The 19,223-nt window shown below is 39.3% G+C and overlaps 1 protein-coding gene across 1 annotated transcript in view; it reads right to left on the reverse strand.

Moving 5' to 3' along the window:
• Nucleotides 1–18,560, reverse strand: part of CASR (calcium sensing receptor) — a 72,807-nt gene extending 54,247 nt beyond the window's left edge. Inside the window, exon 1 of the mRNA XM_027449712.3 lies at nt 18,333–18,560. The gene's annotated coding sequence lies outside the window, so the exon portion shown is untranslated. The remainder of the gene's footprint in view (nt 1–18,332) is intronic.
• Between the last annotated feature and the right edge of the window lie 663 nt (nt 18,561–19,223).

Raw genomic sequence — 19,223 nt, forward strand, 5'->3', positions numbered from 1 at the left:
AGGCAAGAGACAGACCATTATTAAGCTTCAAAAGGTGCCTCACCCCTTCATTTAGGGATCTGTTCTCCAGCAACGATACAAGTGCAAGACCAGGGCATGACCCATGCTTTCCTGCACCCAAAGACAAACCTGAAGATCAGAATGTATCTTCACTGATGATGTTTTAGAAATGCTGTGATCCAACAACAAACAGCAAGCACAGAATAAGAATGCAGCTGGTAGGACAAAAAAAAAAAAAAAAAAAAAAAAAGGGGGGGGGGGGGTTAGGCAGCCTTTTGCCCCCTTTTGGAATCTTGCTGGAATCATTCCTAATGACTTTTTACTCATCTCCTCAGTGAAAGCTTTCTTCTTATTATCATTTACTTCTTATTACAATTTCCTCGCTAACTTGAAATAAACTGTGTCATCAGGGCTGTACTCTTGCTAAAAAGTATGTGCTGTATCTTTCAAGTGTACAATAACAAAATGACTGTTAAGTTTACCAGGGCTCCTGTGGTAACGCAGACACTTCCCTGTCAAAGCTAAAATAGATCAGCCACAAATGTGTTTCTGGTGGAGTAGATGGTGTAACTGCTTGCCTTGAACTGGCAGTTGCCTAGGTAGTGGTGATAGTCACCACGTGCAAGCAGAATGTGTCATCAATCAGTAATAGAGGATCGGTTCCAAAATATAGACTTGGAACTTTAAACAGGACAAAATTCCGAAGTTTAGGATGATTGTTAGCCCAATTGACTGGTAGTGTAAAATCAAATGGGAAATGTAAAATAAAGTGCTAAGCATATCCAATCACAAGCCAGAAATGCACTTCTAAGCACAAAAATATTTATACTAAACCAGAAGCTGTCTGGGCTAGATGATGGCAATAAAACAGTAAAACTCACTTATCTGCAGCATGGAAGAAAGGGAAAAGTAAATGTTAATAACAATTTATAAGATAAAATATGCAGCAAACTTATGAGGGAACTTAATAAAATCAAGGAAATACTAGTAGTTAACAGAGTTTTATGAGAGAAAAAATATATTTTTATAAATATTAGAAAAAGTTTCGGACTGGCCATGAGCCCATTACTAGGTGTGGATGATAAAACTATAAATGGCAATCCAGAAAAGGCGGCAATACCCAATAAACATTTTGTCCTTTGCACAAGGACAAAATTGTCCTTGGAATGAAGCTGGAGAATGTATCATCCCATATTACGTCAGCCCAACAAAATTCACTGTAGGTAATAAAAAGAGATGTGAGATGAGATCTGCTAAAATTAAATGTTTTCAAATCAACAGGCCTGGAGTCTTACATAAACTGTATGAGGAGTTCTTCGAACCACTGATGTTGATACTGAACATCTCATGGAAAACGGGGAAAATTCCAAAGGGCCAGAGAACTGCAAATGTATCTAGGTGTTAAATAATTACTAAAGAAGGAATGCCCAGGAAATTTTAGGCATTGTACCCCAATATCAATGTGGATACAACAATGAAATCAATTAAATTAGCATTCTTTCTAAAAAATCAGAAAGGATAAAGTGAAATTAACATGAATTGCCTTGTGTCCCCCATGTCCCCCTATTTTATTATGAGAAACTGCTTGATAAATGTGACTGTATAGAGTACCGAATGGACTTCTCCAAGGTATATGAGCAAATGCATTTGAAAATTGCAATTAACGGAGAGATTCAAAACTAATTTATGGAGAAATCTCAAAGGTTTTTTAAAGGCATTATATCAATGAGTGGGGGCATTTCTATAGAGATCATTTGGACATCAGTCTCATTTTGAGTTTATTTACTCATTATTTATTAACTAGTCATCTAGATAGCAAAATAAAACTGGTTTTGTTAAAAACTGAGAAGAACACAAAAGCTAGCATTGAAGAGTATAATTTTCATGTATAAATGATCCCTAATGTTGGAATATATAAACTACAACTCTCCAATGGTGACTAGTGGCTTTCTGAATTGTACTCCATATACTCCTCTTTCTGGTAACTCTGCATTGAGATGAACGCTACAACCAACTCTCATGTTTCAAGGTCTCTATTGACAGCCTGAAGGAGGTAGAGAACGGCTCTTTTTTCTGATGTCCAATTTACCCACACACTCTAGGATGTTTGAGGGAAGATAAAGCTTCATTGATCGGCAGCAGCCAGTCTAGGATGTTGGAAAAGTTGCACCAGTGTCCTGTTAGGACACAAAGAATCTTTCTTTTCTGAAGTGTGTGTGTTGGTCTATCTTGCTCACATGCTGAGGGTCAAATTTAAAGTCAGATATGGAATTAGGAAGGAATTTTCCATCTCACAAAGACTGGCGAGAATCCCAAGTGCAGCTAAGTCACTGTTTTCTCTTCTTATCTCCCTAGACTTCCACAGGGAGATGCAAACAACAAACTTAAACCCAGAGATTTGATAGATTTACAAGATCTTCAAATATTCAAACACATTTTTTCAGGAGATGCAATCACAGCCTTGTTTATTGTGATTATATGTGCAGCAAAGGACATGCATAGCATCTGGGTAAAGGAAGGGTACATATCCATGACAGTTTTGCTGCAAGCTCCTCAGAGCATAACATTTTTAAAAGCCAACATGTATGAGTGCCATGCTTATCACTGTCATGAAATGAGAACAATGTGGTAGTGGATTATGCTGCAGATTGTCTATACTTTGGCTGTTGAGGAATTAACTCAGTGGAGCTTTCACATTTCAGCTGTTTAGGCAACTGTTTTTGAGTATCTAAAAAAGTTAACAGAGAAACTGAAAAAAGTTGCCACTGGTTTTAAGTGTTGTAACTAGTGGTGTTGACATATCAATTTACTGACAAGGGAAGCGTTTCCTATAGTGTCAGCATTGTAAAAGTTGAAGTCTAGGTCACGTGTATACTTGTCTTGAACATAAACAAAAAGCCCTGATAAATTCCAGATCCAGAGTGCTTGTGCTGTGGGTGCTACTGTAGTGAAGCAGAACAAGCCCAGCTTGATTTTCAGATAGTAGGCTAAACCTGCAGTGTTAGCAATGGTGTTTTATTTTGTTTTGACTTAGAAACTGAATAGAACAAAGACAAAGCCTCAAAAGAAGAATAAATATAGATTAGCAAGAGGTCATTTCATTGATAGTTCACTTTTAAGAGAGCTAACTACATTTACAATGGGAAGCACAAATGCAGCACCTGAAAACACATTCTCTAACCCTCCTGAGGCTTCTCAATAAAGTAATGTACAATTTTCTTTGCTTTTTAACTCCACAGATTCAATATTCAAAATGTGCCTTTGCTAAGCCCAAGTCTACCAGATCTGCAGTTTGCTAAAAAAAAAAAAAGCTAATGTGATACAAAGCAAAGGGAAATAATCTTAAAACCAACCTGTCAATGAAAAAATGGTAATATAATTCCCCTTCCCACTATTAAAAAGAGAGATCTAAGATGTACCACAGAAATTCACTTGAGCAAATCTGCATTTCTGCAATCTGGAAAACTCTATGAAAATACCAGCTAGGCAGTGAAAAAGTACCATCACAAAAGTACCATCATAAACATTTAGAAAGTGACTTGGAGCAGCTAATTTTAATCAAAATTTTACCCTCTCCCATTTATTTATTTTTTAATTATGTCTGAAAACACTGCTAAAGAGCCTTGCAAAAGACCTAGCACAATCATCATTTAATTATTAAATGTCAAGGCTACTCCTAAATCTTAAGAGGACAGCATGCTCATTTCTCTTGATATTTGCAAAGCTGAAGGAAACAACTTCAAACAAAGCAAAACACCCCCGTATTGGTCCTTCTGCAAGGAATCAAGGAGAACACAAATCTAACATTAACATTTATAACCTCTTTCTGAGCTTAACTTATTAACAACAAAAACATGGCTATGAAAACAGTAGTAGAAGGTACACTGCATCAGTAAGATTTCCAGTGTTCACTGTATATGCCCTGTTTCTTGATAGCTTGATTTCTTGCTTGGTCATTTACTCCTTGTATATTGGATGCAGCAAAAGAAACCTCTTCTTACCAAGGCAGTAAATAGAGAGATAGCAATTAGCTTTGACCTTTTCAGTGGAGGATGGATTATACTGAAAATGAATCATTGTTTCTCAGTAGAATAAAGGAAGAGGATGTTATTATACATACCTTATAATGATAATAATACTGCATACACCTCTCATAGTTTCTCTCCAAGGATCCACGACTTCCTAATGAACATTAAATGAAGTCTTGCCTCACCTCCACACTCTTGGAAGACAAATAGTTCTTCCCCACAATGTGCAAGTGGGAGGATATAATGAACAGCTAATTCTTATGCACCTAATTAAAATAAATGTTTTCATGATTTTATTTGTAAATGTTTATTTAATTTCTGTAAAGTGAAATCAGGAAAAGTATACTATTCCATGCCAGACTATCTCCATCCTTTCAGCTCTTTGAAGCCTTTGAGCAAAGAGCCTGTAAATTCAATTTCTGTGTCTGGAGGCTCAGCACTAATAACTCTGTCTGGAACATCAGTATCAAGGGACTCTAAGTGTTTTCAGAGTTTATAGGAAGCCACAAAAGGTTTTCTGAATAGATAGAAAAGTTTCCTGTTATCTTAGGAATACTATCTTAGAGATAGATTAATAAGAGGGGAATATTATAAAAATATATTATGTTGATTATCAGACTCCCAGTAAGAAAACCAAGATTTATATACAGATACAGAGAAAAATAGATCCACACCTCTACATGACTTGCCTAGACCCTTTCTTCAGTATAAATTATTGTTGGTTATTTCAGAACTATATACACTGAGCTGTGATAATTAACCTTCCACCTTAAGTCTCATCTTCATCTTCTACAGTTTTAAGTTGTTGAAGCACTGATGCAAAAGGACTTCATATTTCTACCAGTAAGTTTCATCATTAGCAATGAATATTCATATTGCTCTTATTATTTGTCATTACTTAAAAAAAAAAAAAAAGATAAAAAGATAAAAAGATAAATCACTTTTGTAAGCTTGCTATATTCCTGGGTTGAAAAAAAAATTATCTTGTGCTTTAGTTTTCCACCAGTTGACACCAGTCACACAGTATCCACTCTGTACTGCTTTTTTCTGTCTATCCTGGCTGAAGGATGGAGATGGGAGAGTGCTCACAAACATATTGTTATGTACATGGTAAGACCATCAGGAAGAGACCATGCTGAAACTGTATTTAGGGGACAAAATGTAAGGAACACTCTGTTGAAATCCAGAAATGCAAGTTCAGCTGTTCTTTTTCTTATTTCAAAGGTAAGCCATTTTTGACTCAGTTGTCTTTACCATATTTGCTTGTTACTGTATCTTCTGTCAAGAACTATCAATTAGATACCATCACAATTCTTATTTATGTACCTGTATGATTATTTCTGAATTTATAGTTTATAAATGGATATTTATACTCAAAAGTTTCATTAATACATTTATGTATTTAAAATCATGTGAACTCAGCGGAGAAGCACTGTGTCTTTGTCTGCCTGTCAATCTGCTGTTCCTGGGTTTGGCCTCACTACTAAGACTATCACCTATTCTGTGTCTTCTGGAATCTAGCCATGTTGGATAAAGTTAGCATCATATAAGCCCTGTAAAAACATGCAAATTGAGCTTTACCTGCAGCTTTAAAACAATACAGTTTTTAGGGTAAATTCCGATGTCTCATTTGCAAGAATACAGGTGCCAAACACATATAGTTACACAGTTCCATCACCTTCAGAAGTTCTTGTATTGAGAGAGGTGCCTGTTTAAACACTTTTAATACATTTGACACACATTGAAATGGACCAATCATTGCAGGTAGTACAACTTTTCCTAAGCCATAACATCTGTAAAATATAGACCTATACCTGAAACAACCACTCTCCCCTTCACCCCCCATAAAAAAGTTGCTGAATGAACAGTTACAATGTTTGATAACAACAGGGCATGGAAATAACAAATGAAACTAGGAACTGGAGATTTAGTGAGAGAAAACACATTGGACTACAGTTTGATCAAATAAATGCTAATTGTTTATGTCACAACACCACAAACACTTGCCGTTTCAATAGACACTATAGATGAGGGTCCTCAGACCTGGAAACTGAAGTCAGAAAGAGCTGGATAATTAGGTGTGTTTGAAAAGCCCAGTAACTTCCTAATCAAATGCTTAGGTATTAATTAAGTATAAAAATCTCACCCTTGAGAATCTAAGTCTTGCTGAAAAGCAGCAGGAGCTTGGCTTACACCTGTCCAAGATGTATTTATTTACCATGTAGGTGTCATTCAGTTTCAAAACCACTAGACAGCTACCCCTATAACAAAGCTATGTCATAAATAAATAAATAATCCCTATGTAGTGAATGCTGGCAGAACTTAAGATATTTTTCCATTCAGCATCAGAAGAATTACAAAACCTTTCCCAGTTTTAAGCCAGAAATGTCAGAAACATTGCTCAGGACAAACATGGACATTGGAGAGGTGGACACTTGTCTATAACACAGTTTCTGGAGATATGACATCTGCTCAGCGTTGACTTGGCTGGAAGACTTGAACCAACCAAACTTCAGATTATTGTAATTCAATTGTGAAGTGGGTCTTTGTTTTTTGACCCCAAATCATACTGTGTTTTTGCAAAACCAAACCAAACCAAACCAAACAAACAACAACAACAACAAACACCACCTTACTGATACAACTTCCATGATTTGATTTAAATAATTTAATTTTCTGTTAAATCCTGCCCTCATTTATCTTTCAGATGAGTATCACTGAAAAGACCTCCAATCTCCCTTATCCCTGTTCACACATGACTATAGTAATCTACCATTTTGCTCATGAACACACCCAGACAAGCTGGTGAACTGCTCAGACCCCCAGATGAAGTCTCCAAAGCTAGGCTTTTAAAGTAGACCGAAGAACATGCACTTGCAGAGCATGAACTTCAAATGTGGTCTGCCACTGGTCGAACCACACAGCAAGAAGTCTGAACCAAATTTACCAATACTGAAAAGGTTTGACAATAGGAAATTCAGTATCCTAGTGAGAAAAATGCACAGTACCAGAAGCCAGAAGGTAGATAAAAAGAGTACACAGCTGGAATCTCGTCACAGAGGAGGAGCATCCCAGTCTCTTTACTTGCCATTTTATTCCATGGCAATTTATGCAGCTCCCAACTTAATCGCTACCTTCAAATCTTTCAACAGGTCATTCATATGTTATGTAGGAAATCTGTAATTCAGGATAAAAAAAACTGATGAGCGGTTAACCAGACAAAACTAAGTGTTGACTTGCTCACCAGAGAGCATCAATTCTCTGACTTGAAAAGCCTGACCTGGAGTCAGTTTTGAAAAGAGAGTTCAGTCTCTGTCACTCAGGTCTTGCAGTGCCAGTTGGCATAATCTCTAAACTATTTTTCAAAGCATGTTCAATGTAATGCATTCATATGATTGTTATATGTACATATATTTTATTTCTTTCTTTATTATTATTTTAATACTTTTTTTTTTTTATAACATAGATTACCAGAAATGCTCAAAATACAGGTAAAGACAAAGTTGAAGTAGCATGTCTGGTTCAAGCTCTATTCTATTCTGTCAATACAAAAGAGTTGCTCAGACAAATAACATATAAGAAAGTTTCTTTCTCTTGGTATCATTTAACCTTGAAAGGATCCATTAGTTGCATACATATTTTCTAACTTCTAAACTAATAATATTTTAAGACTATGGAATAGTGAATAATACATGAAGAACAGCAAAGGAAATTTACTACTGATAAAAATTTCTAAATAAGTATTAAATCTGTGTAAAGTTGATTAAAATTTCAAAATCTGCTATCAATTTTACTTATATTCTATTAGTAATAATCTGATTACTTATGTGTGATTAAATGATCCCAGAATCAGGATGCAAGAGCAGGAGCTTTTCTTCAAATCCGAGCTGAACCTGAATGATTATTTTTCCTTTTTGTTTAAATGAGCTGAAACAACTTCTGTCATGGCAACACCTGAACTAGAACTGAACTAAAAAATTAGCTAGCTCAACCCCACAGCACGAGCTAAAGTCTGTACAGATCTATTTGTCCATTGTTTCATTTTTCAACTAGATGAGATTTGCATTATCATGTAATCTTTATTTATACATTCATACAGTATTCCTAGAATAATATCATATCAAGAAGCTGTTATTATCATTTTGCACATATCACTGTAGCATCTTGGAGCATGTAGAATTTTTTGGAAGAAATGGTTGTAGGATAGTTCATTTAACAATCTGCAGAAGAACCACAAGATCTTTCTGTTTCTTCAGTCATAGGAAAAATGCAGGTATATTGAATCAGAGTTAGGATAAGACCATTTGATATAGTTATAAATTTTGTTCAGAGTAAGGAAATCTATATATTTTTTCATAAAATGATTATTGTAAACCTTTTAAGTTGTACTGCAAATATGCACCAAGATAAACAGATATCAGGACTCCAACAAACTGTCAGGACTTGCAAACTAAGTAAGCAGTGGAAGACAGATTTATTTTTTACCTTCTTAAGATCTACACAATCCATGTATAAAAGTATTTTATTATTTTATTAATGAAAAAATAAAGATAGTGGAAAGCAATGCATCTCAGCATCTGTTACAACCCATAGGTTAAACATTTAACTGAGGAGGAACTACGAGCTGCAACAATTACACATAAGTAAATGCTGCTGTACAAGTCATGCCCAGATTCTCCAAGCTGTTCTTGGCATAAGGCCAGATGGGACAGGGTGAAACAGAAATAACTTTATGACATTTTTGCATTTCCCCAAATCCAGTAACAAGCAGGGAAGCCAGCTTCAGCCCTGCATGCTGCTGTATAACTACAGGACCACTCTGCATCACTCAGTTGCCCATGATTCTGACAGGGTTTTTAACAACTGAGTACCACTGGGGGAAGGTTATCTTTAACTCCCATGGGTATTTTCTCTAATTACAGAAAAAGTTAAGGAAGTTAGCAGGTTCTCAGGAGATTGGTCTCTAAATTTTAGAAACAACTTAAAACTGTAATCCACAAACTTTTTGGAAGAAAAGTGCCAAAATATTAACATGAGAGCACTTAAATTTAATGTGAACAAAGTACATAGGAAAAACAGAGAGATCCCTTAGGGTCACTGTTCATCTTTGACTTCTATCAGTCCACAGTATCAAAAGAAAAAGATTAAAGCATGAGTTATCTAACCCTACTGTCAGCTCTATTAGTGAAACTGTGTTCCTTTAATTAAGAGATATGTATCTCATAATCCCCTTCTCCAACAGGATGTGAATTCTTGCTCACCTAAAATACTTAACGTAGGAGGAAATGTGCATTGCTGGGTACACATCGGCACTGCTATGTTAGATGCTTAACCAAGAATTATGTCCTTTTCCCTTCCTTGTTATTGTTGCTGTAATGTTGCCTGAATAACTTTAGTAGTTGCTTTGCTTCTGAAGAAGACGCTACATTATTAGCTTAAGCATCATAGGGCTTTGTTAGCTGGTGACTACAAACTGAAGCAAAGACAAATTATTTAAAGCAAAAAAGAAATTTAAGAGCACAGATACCAGTGGGCAAAAATAAATAAAATAGGCTTTAAAATGTTTTATATGCTCACGGAAAATTCTCCCTGTCATCTTTGGGTCTGGAAATCATATTACTTTGAAACTAGAATGCAAACTGCCATCTAAACCCATATTTAGACCAATAACATGAATCATAAAATGAACATGAGTACCCAGCAATAGAGATCTGAAAATTATTGTTGTATATTTTTTATATTTTGATAATCCTTGATACAAAATGGAAACCCATTATGCTGTAATTATACATTTTTAAAAGCTCTTTCAGATCTTTTGATGAAAGACAATATCTGGAGGCCAAGCCATTGTCAACAGTTATTACTGTCTAGAATTTTATGTTCAAATCCTGGATCAATTCAGCCATACCTTCTTGTTTCTGAGGCAGCTATTTAAATATGCTGTGATTTACTACAAGGATAGCTTTCAGTCAAGGCCACATAATGTAGAGCTGTTTTAAAAAGCTATGATAAAAACAAAATCTTAAAATTCCATGAATTGTGTGCAAGTGCATTCACTTCATAATTTGTAATATATTATTATTTTTAATGGCCATTGCTCCAAGATTACCTTCCAGTCTGCAAGTTGTTAACAACAACAAGTTGTTACAATGAATTGTGCCCTCTGTGTCACTTAGGCGCTTCCATATTTTCCTGTCTGGTGTTACAACTGTCACTTAAGTCAGTAATTTTCTAGGCAATACTAATGAAGAGAGAGGGTACAAATAGTAGTGTCAGCTCTGCTAGTTTTGCAATGTTAATAGAAACCACAGTGCTCAAGATTTGTTTTTGTCTTTTGTAAGTGCAGCTCTCACCTTGATAAATACGGCAACAATTGTATTGAATAAGAAAACAGGACTATTAGAAATCACATCCCAGAATAAAATTTCACTCTAAAAATTGAAAATGGTAAAGATATCACAGTATTGCTTACATGAGAGATAATTTGACAAAACCATAAAACTTTCAGGAAGAAGACATTTCAGAATAAAATCTTTAAATTACTTTGACATAGTGGCATCACACTACTCTACCCAGCTACCTTGTTCAGCACTGTAGACATAATGTCAGACATCTGAATTCAACCAGAGCAGTTCCAGTTTGACAAGTACTGAAATCTGGCTAGATCCAGGCCCTACCTAAGTTCTTTCAGCTCTATCATTTCATGGACGGTGTCCAACAACATGAAGAACCACTGTATCTCTTCTCTCCATATAGTTCATCCATGACACTCACCACACTCATCACATGAACATATCAGCATTTCTAGTCGTGTTAAACTCCTCTCCATTCAGAGTGCCTCGTGCCCAATATTTGTTGGTCTTCCATCATAAAATACTTCCTTGCCCCAAATGAAAACTTAAATAAACTTTGTGAAAGCAACAACAATAGCTACAGCAAAACAACCCCAACAGAAAACAACAGACTTACTCTGCTTCATTCTGTCTCTTTCCAATAAAAGTTGATAGGCTCTGCCTGTATGAGATTCCAGACATAGAGCTACAGATACATCTATGGTCAGAGCATGAACTCAGCAAAAATGTACGTATGACTTTGTTGATCGGCAATCAGGTGTTTTAATTTGAATCATGATTTCCAGCTAAATTAAACACTTCTAGCTCTCATGGTTGTGGACCAAAATGTCAACACGTAAGTACAGAGAAACAAATACAGTAAATGTGGCAGACAATCCAGAAGAGGAAGCCATTGCAGTTATTAATACCAAGAAACTGAAGTTCAAATGCTCAAATGTTCCTGAGATACTCATTACCCACTTCAGGCACAGAAATTTTTCCACCCTCAAAGTATCATTCAGATGCTGCCTAGCCTTGGATAGTCAAGGTATCTTCTCTGCATGCTAACACATTGACGCTATGCCTCCTGCATCATTTCATAGTGAGACTCTGCTCAAAGTTCTCAAACTGAAAGCTCCAAGACAGTGTATTTGAAGTACATGCTCTGATCTAACTGTAGAGAGAGGAGGAAAAAGGCTTTTCCTTAAGATTAAGCAGAGATTTCTGTTTGATAGCTTTTCAGAGGTGTAAATATGCAAATGCCCATGAAAATGGACATGATACGTCAGATATATGATACATGATACCATTAAATGTGCAAACAAGCCTTCCAAGATATGGAAGCAGCAGTTTACCTTTGCTAGCTGGTATAATTACTCAACCTAACACTGTCCTGGGAAGTAAAAGAAGCAGAATCTCTTATTGATGTATTTATTGAAGACATAAGTCTAAATCATACCAAAAAATCATGCCTTTGCGTTCACCTATAGATTCACGCCCCACTGTTACTATTAATGTTTGTGTCCTTATTACAATGTTTTAGGCAAGGGTAACATATAGAGTGATGTATTTAAGGATGTTGTGGTGCAATGGGTGGAAACTATTTCTGCTGTTTAGAAACCAATTTTATATCTAGTATGTCATTTGTTACCTGGATCCAGCCCCTTCAATCTCTAATTCATAAAACAGAAGAATTACAGTTGTTTTCCTATGGTAAGATAAGGACTGTAGGCAGGTTGCCTGGAATCATGATAAAAGCAGCGGAAGATTTAGGATTACATTTTGGTTTATAAATCTGTGCTTTTTCCCGAGACTGAAGGCTACTAAATGGAGAAAACTCATCAGCAGCATTTGCTGTTTTATCATTTATGCAAGAATATGACAGTCTTGCAAAGTATATGACTATGAAGAAAGACTCATGGTATTTGTGGGACTTAAATGTGATGTAGATAAGTTGTCCTTAATTGTCCATTGAGAACTGCAGCCTTTCCAATATGAAGTCTCCTGGAAGGAACTACTTCCATTATTAAAAATACTTTCAAAACCCTTGTGTAGAGAGAACAACATCTGAGCAAGCTGCCCCAGTGCATGGCATAGAGTGAGTGTACTGCTTGGTGTAGACATGGTACAGTTTAGTTAAATTCCTCCTCAAAGGCTAAATGTAGAATGTGTTGTAAAATTTAAACAAAGAAAGATAGATCTGAAAACTGGTTTAGTATTGCAGGGCTTAGATGGCTGGCTCACTCAATGTTAGTCAGAAGTTCCTTGCAAATACCAATTATGATATGTTCAAAATATTTAAAAATGCATGCAGCTAAGTAGTTCACCTTGAAAACAGCTACCATAGTGGACTGCATGTAGTACATGTAGACCCACAGAGCTTCCCACAACTCTCAAGTGAGGCCAAAGAACAGAGCAGAAATGTGTATTGTGTGTGACAGCTATGAGGTGAGAGGTGAAAAATTATGGGAATAAGAAGGCAACCCCTGCCAAAAGCACCAACTACTGAGGCACTGTTTTGGATATTTAAACCTGCCCACACACTATGCTGAGAGAACTGCACCAGGCTAGCAGACATAACACCAAACCTACAGGTCCTTACCCTTCCAGGACATAACAGCTGTGGGCTAGGCAACTTACTGTTTTGCATCGAAAATGACAGTCACTATGTATGTAAAGGATCCTGAACATTTTTGGGAAGAGGGAGGGGGCTTGATGAAATTGTCTGCAAGCTCTACATCATCTCAGGCTTCTCAAAGATGAATTTAAGTAATGCTGGATGAACATGAAATCTGTTACCTCTATCCCCAATCCGTAACTTCACTGGTGAATACCATCATCACCAAAGCCCATGCTTGCTTTCTGCCTTGCCTCTGTGGAGATCCGTGTGCAATGGACCATGCAAATGCAGCCATGAGTGGATACTCCTGAAGACCTTCTAAATTTGCTGAACACTTTGACACTAAAAGCTGGTGTAAGAGGCACAGATCTGCTGCACACTCACTGAGACAGTTGCTCTCATCTCCATCACCTGCTCATGCTTCCAGTTGGTGCTAGAGGAGCTAGGAGTAATGGGGCTGGAGGAAATCTCCCCATAATACTACATGTCTCCAACAGCTTGTCTTCAGTGGTGCTCCTTTTGCACAGGCAGTTTCTCAAACAAAGCAACTTCTCAAACAAATGCTTAATTAATGGTGTCATGCCACTAGTAAGACAAAGGATGGAAAAACAGAAATGGGGAATGAATGTCACCATTTCAAGCAATGTTGCAAAATGAAAACAAAGAACAGAGAACAGAACGCAGAAAATACAGGTTATTTGGTACTTCTTGGAGAAAAGGGCTACATCTGTTAAACTCTGTCTTGAGATGATGATGACAGGAGATGAAAAGATGAAATGTCTTTCGTCTCCTTAACCTAATCTCCTAGGGACAATCTCAGCACTTTATAGCAAGGACCAGCTCTTTTTCTGTTTGCAGAGCACATTATAGATGAGTATTCTGGTTTCTGACATGCCCTCCTAAGAGAAGTAATGGTAACAGCAACATGTCAGCAGCCCTGCTGCTTGCAAAACCCAGCACACTGCTCTGAGCAGCATCACAGTGCTAGAAGGACTTGCAGACTGAAAGCAGAAAGTGGGGAGGGCTTTTTACAGCAGAGGTGATTTACACTGACAATTTAATGTTAGACTTTGCTTTGGGTTGCTCCTAAATGTTCTGTTTCTCATAAGAGGTATGTAAAGGATCCTAAAGAACCTAGTTTCCCAATATTTTAACTCACAATATCAAGTGTTCAAGCATATTAGTGGCACAATAAAGAAATAGATGCATCAAACTCTCAAGTTACAGCAAACTTTCTGTAGATACGTAGAAATGCTCTTTGATTATTCATGATTAACATCTGAAGTCAACTGATTAAAGTTACATGAATTCTTGCATATTTGGTTTGCTCAGAGTAGTTGGTGCATCTGTTAATATCTCTTAATTCTCATATATTGCTAATTGCAAGTTCAAAGTGCAACTATTACAATTTACTAACAATTTAAACTAAGAATAAACTAAAATTTGCAGATCCTGTAATTTAAGGAAGTGTAGAGAATTTCTTGTTATTCATTATGGGCCATTTAATGCATTCCTACCTTATTAAGCTGAAGTAACTGTGTCTCTAGATGCTGACTACGAGTAAAAATCTCAAAAATAGTCTATTTGTATACACTATTACACAAATCAAGCATACACATGAATTCCTGCAGGCAGTAGCAGAGATAGTGAGCTAGTTTCAACAGATGCCAACATTTTAGTTGCAATGAGCAGTGTATTCAGATGGCTTATCTATTATTTTGGTGGTGAGATGCCTCTGAACAGACTGAGTTTTTATTATTTTATTTTATTTTATTTTATTTTATTTTATTTTATTTTATTTTATTTTATTTTAATTTCAGGACCGTCAGTGTACCTTCCTAGCTGACTCACAGCTATGTATTCATTTTTGGAGAGGACTGAATTATGTTTCATGACTGTTCATGGGCTGCATCATAAATTCAAGACTACACACTCCCCTCTTTCCACTGATCTCCCACAGATGCCAAAAGGAAGCTTGCACAGAGATCAAAGGAAGAATCTGGGCTCTGTGTAGTAAAATAAAACTTTCAGTTGTTATTTTTTACATCACATTCAGAATTGCTCACTGGAAAATGTTCCCTTTGCTAGAATTACTGCTACCCTTGCTCCTGTCTCTTTTCCCTTCCTTTGTTCTTTCTTTTCTCTGGCTTCTTTTCCTTTTTCTCTTTTTATCTGCCACCACAAGTTCCCACTCCCAATGCAATGCAGCGAAATGGTGGGTGTTGGAATGGACACTTAGCATGTGAAGTGCCACCATAGCCATGAGTACTTACACTTTGAGAAATCCTGGGGAGCAATGGCTCAAATCTACCTCCAGACTTAGGACACAGCACAATGGCCCTTACTCTCTGCGTAAGACAATGCTGCAGGACTGTATCTACAGTGTCACAGTTGTGTTAAAAACAAAACAACAAACCCAAAGCCTCCTCCCACCCCAGCCACGTTTGCCACATGAAAAACAAACAAAAAAACAACAACAAAAAAACAACCCAGGCACTTACTAACTGCCATCCCCATATCATACACTCACCCAGGTGTTCAGCATCTTGTCCACCAAAGTACTCAATATCAGTGCAATGAATTGTATGCATATGTTACTATGTCAATGCCAAGTGCCCCAAGCTAATGATTAGAAAGTGTCAAGTTAAGTATCATGAAATTTTCCCTACGACTGAAAACTTCATTTTGATCAATAAAGCTAGTTTCAGATACAGGGGATCCAGTTGTAAGATCCACTTGAAGAATGCAAAACAGAAGCAGTCACATGATCCTATGCACCACAGCAGTCGATTGAAACCTCCTGAACACGGTGGGAAAAAGGACCAGAAAATTCTGAAACTTCCCTTTGCTTTCATCTTCCCATATGGTAATTAGGCTTTGAAACAATACAGAGTTTTTGGCATGGAAATTCCAGTGTGCTTTAAAAAAAACACCTATTTCTAAATGAGACATTTCCAACAAGACCACATAAAATGCTGTCCTTCACCCCACTTTTGAAACAGGAAAACTGAAAGGAAATAGTTTTTTCAAGGTCGGTGTCCAAACCCAGAACAAGTTCTGGAATCATCTTTAGAATTAAGTCACTGGATCATATTGCACTCACTTGCGTTTCACATACACATGAAAAGATTACAATCTCTCATATTTTGTGAGCTGAGCAGTTCAGTTATCCTAACTTTCTCAACTGAACAAAATGTGTTCATATGGAATAGCCCAGATACATTAGAAGAGAAGATTTTGATACTAGAGCTACCAATGCCCTCCTCAGTCTACTTTGAGTATCAATAACGTTCTTGCAATCCTTGGCACAAATTAGTGCAGGTAAAGCATTCCTCACTCTTGCAGTTAATAAGTGACCGAGAAAGTCCATCAACTTATGCAGAAGAGGTTGTTTGCAGCCACCAGTACACATGCAGATGGAATGGGAGCTTACTGGAAAGCTCTTACTGTCTCATTTGACATTTTTGCTTATATTTCAGAAGATAATTCTAACAAGGTAATCTAATATCAAGAAAGCATTGCTCTGAGAGTGGTGCAAAGCATGTCAGACTGACAGACCTGGAATCTTCCACTGAGCCTTAAATTTAGTGTGGAAAGTAACTGTACAATCTTCTTCAACATCACTCTACTGCTGCTTTGAGAACAATGCCAAAATGTTGCCTGGATGTCACCCATTCCACCACTAACCGTAGAAAAAATTATAGGTTGGACAGTTTGGTGTCAAATACTGCGAAACACACTTTGCACAAAGTTGGGATCACCCTATGAAATATGTAGGTGACTCCAAATGCTTCCTCTGAACAGCCATCAGCTCCCTTCACTGCCACTCAGTACACCTTGGCAAAAATATATTTCATAATCATCCTAACCATATTTTTTCCCCTCTCACAACTAGAAAGGATGTATGGATACAGAAACCATAACGCTGAGATCAATGACCACATCCCAGAGAATTCACTGGGAGCAGGACTGGATCCTGTTCCCTGGGCTGGAACTTGCATTTCTCATTGAAAGAAGAGCTTAGTAATGCAGCTTGGTGAGGCTGCAGAAAGGCAGGACAGAGAGGAAGGAGTCCACAGCTGCCTAGCCCCAGCCTAAATCAAGAACGGGAGTTAAGGGCTCTAATTCCCACTACTAGCATAAACACTTTCAGGGACACTACACTGTCTGGAAATTAGCCTTAGCAATGCCTCACTAATATTCCCCTGACCTCGCCCCTCCCAGCACATCCTCTTTACATTTACACCAGTTAGTGAAACTCGAGTAGCTCGCAGGAAAGTCCTGACTGTGATAGAAACACAACCCAAATGGGGAAATCAGGGAAGGATGCAGATGCAAAGCCACTCTCCTCCACACCCATGATAGAACAGGAGCATCACACTGGTGCTGCTGGGATATGTAGGGTGACTGGCTTATTATGTCCCCTGCCCGTTATGTCCCCCGCTCCTCTAAGTGCAGCCTGGGTTGTCCAGCACGGTTAATTCTAGTTTGTGCAGCAAGCACACAGGCAGGTTTGGGGGGCAAAACCTGACAGCAAACAGGAGGTCTGCATATATTGGGCCGTCTGTTTCAGGTTGGAAAAACATCATCAAAAACGGAAACACTTCAAACGATTAAATGTATCAAAGGAATTCTAAAGATTGTATCCCCAGAAGTAAAAACGAAGGTTTTAAGAAAAGACTCTCTAGTTTTTTGAAATCTCTTCAGACATACGGTAACATTTTGAGTAGTGTTTGGAGTTCCCCAAACAATACTTATGATTCGGTATACACGATATCGCTATTAGTTGTTTTCCATCGGCACAACTTGAGGCGATTTTTTTCCCCACCACGTGTGATTTCAGTGAAACGACCTGTTGCTCTTCAAAGTTTTGTTATGAATTACGGTTCTTCGCCTCAATATTATTTCTAGATAACTTCAGCCAGAGAAAACACCTCTGAGCTGTACGGCGATCTCTCCTTTCGCCGGATCGTAGCTGTACCACAAGCCATCCTGCCCCAGATTTGGGGAGGGGAGGCGGAGGGGGTCCCTCCGACGAGTTACGTCTGCATCCGGCATTGCCGGCCGGGCTCAGTCAGCCGGGGATGCCCCTCGCTCCCCGTCGCCCCCGACTCGCGCCCCCACCCCGCTGCTCCTCCGCTCTCCCGCACCCCCAAAGCCCAAACCCGGCGCCGCGCTGCCCTGCGGGCTCCCCCCTCCCGGGCACGGAGCAGACCCCGCGGGCTGCGCCCCGTCCCTTCCCCGTGCGCCCCCAGCCCCCAGCAAGGGCGGGCTGCTCCCGACGGCAGCGCTGCCCGCCCCGGCCCCGCTGCCGGGCGCCCACCCGCCCCCTTGCCCCCGCTCCCTGCTCACCTCGTCCCTCCGCCGGGGCTGCTCCTGCCGCCACCAGCGCCTGCCCTTACTCCGGCGCTGGGCAGGGCGGCGGCAGCATCCCCCGCCGGCCCCCCAGCTGCCGCGGCGGCACTTGCAGCCTCACGGGAACCGGCGGCGAGGGGAGGAGGGGGGTGGGGGAGAGAGAAACCCCTGGCCAGGGCCCCGTCCCAGCCCTCCCCGCCGCCTCCGGCACCCGGACCCGCTCCCACGGGCCACGCAGGCGGGGCGGGCGGCGGAGACCGCGGGGACCCGCCCGGGCGCGCCCCGCTCCCAGGCTCGGCAAAGCCCGGCCGGGGCACCGGGTGTGGGGTGGTGGGCGAAGCCGATACCTCTGCGAGGCTTCACCAAGGTTTTTTGCAGCGGGGCTGCCCCCACGGGCAAGTTCCCACGCGGGGCAGCGATGCGCCGGGATGCTCCGTGTGCCGCTCCCCTCCGTGTGCCGGCACTGGCCGGGCTGACACCCGAGCCCGGAGCCCTGTGGTGGAGCATTGCCGTGGGGAAGGAAAGCATCCCTCGCTTCGTTTTCCAAAGGGTAGAAGCGGGGTCGGACTCCAGTTCACGCTGGGAAATCTCCAGCCTTCTTTTCTCTGTTGTTCCCCTGTGGCTTGAACCTGATGCGGTGAAGACAGTGCCAGAGACCTGGATCTCCGAAGCAGAAAATCCTCAGCTCTGTCTGTACTGTGTTGTGTGGTTGCGTGCATACATATAACCCCACATTTTCTTTATTCACCTAAATGGACAATTTATTTGGATCTCAAGAAACGAAATACAGAGAAAAAAATGTTTTCATCAGTATTTGCTAGCACTTACCTTACACTTCTTTTCACATCCAAAGTTCAACACTGGTTGAGAGCCACACTGTCTTTTGGG

Source organism: Anas platyrhynchos, chromosome 1, assembly GCF_047663525.1.
Source record: "Anas platyrhynchos isolate ZD024472 breed Pekin duck chromosome 1, IASCAAS_PekinDuck_T2T, whole genome shotgun sequence".
NCBI lineage: Eukaryota > Metazoa > Chordata > Aves > Anseriformes > Anatidae > Anas > Anas platyrhynchos.